Genomic DNA, 208 nt, shown 5'->3' on the forward strand with positions numbered 1-208 from the left:
GGGGTGCAACACGAGGACTTCCCAGGAGGTCACCCATCCTAGTACTACTCTCGCCCAAGCACGCTTAACTGCGGAGTTCTGATGGGATCCGGTGCATGAGTGCTGGTATGATCGCACCCATCAAACTAATTACTTAAAATTCATATAATCCTTGAGCGACATACTAGCGTCCTTCCGATCCCAATCCAAACGGAGATCTGATCCAAAC

General features: G+C 49.5%; 1 non-coding gene across 1 annotated transcript; it reads right to left on the reverse strand.

Annotated features, from left to right (window-relative positions):
- LOC118345833 lies at positions 1 to 119 on the reverse strand. The gene has a single exon (XR_004799291.1). It is a non-coding gene; the product is annotated as a 5S ribosomal RNA (ribosomal RNA).
- Positions 120 to 208: the final 89 nt, after the last annotated feature.

The sequence above is a fragment of the Juglans regia genome, unplaced genomic scaffold (assembly GCF_001411555.2).
Source record: "Juglans regia cultivar Chandler unplaced genomic scaffold, Walnut 2.0 Scaffold_5066, whole genome shotgun sequence".
Classification (NCBI taxonomy): Eukaryota; Viridiplantae; Streptophyta; class Magnoliopsida; order Fagales; family Juglandaceae; genus Juglans; species Juglans regia.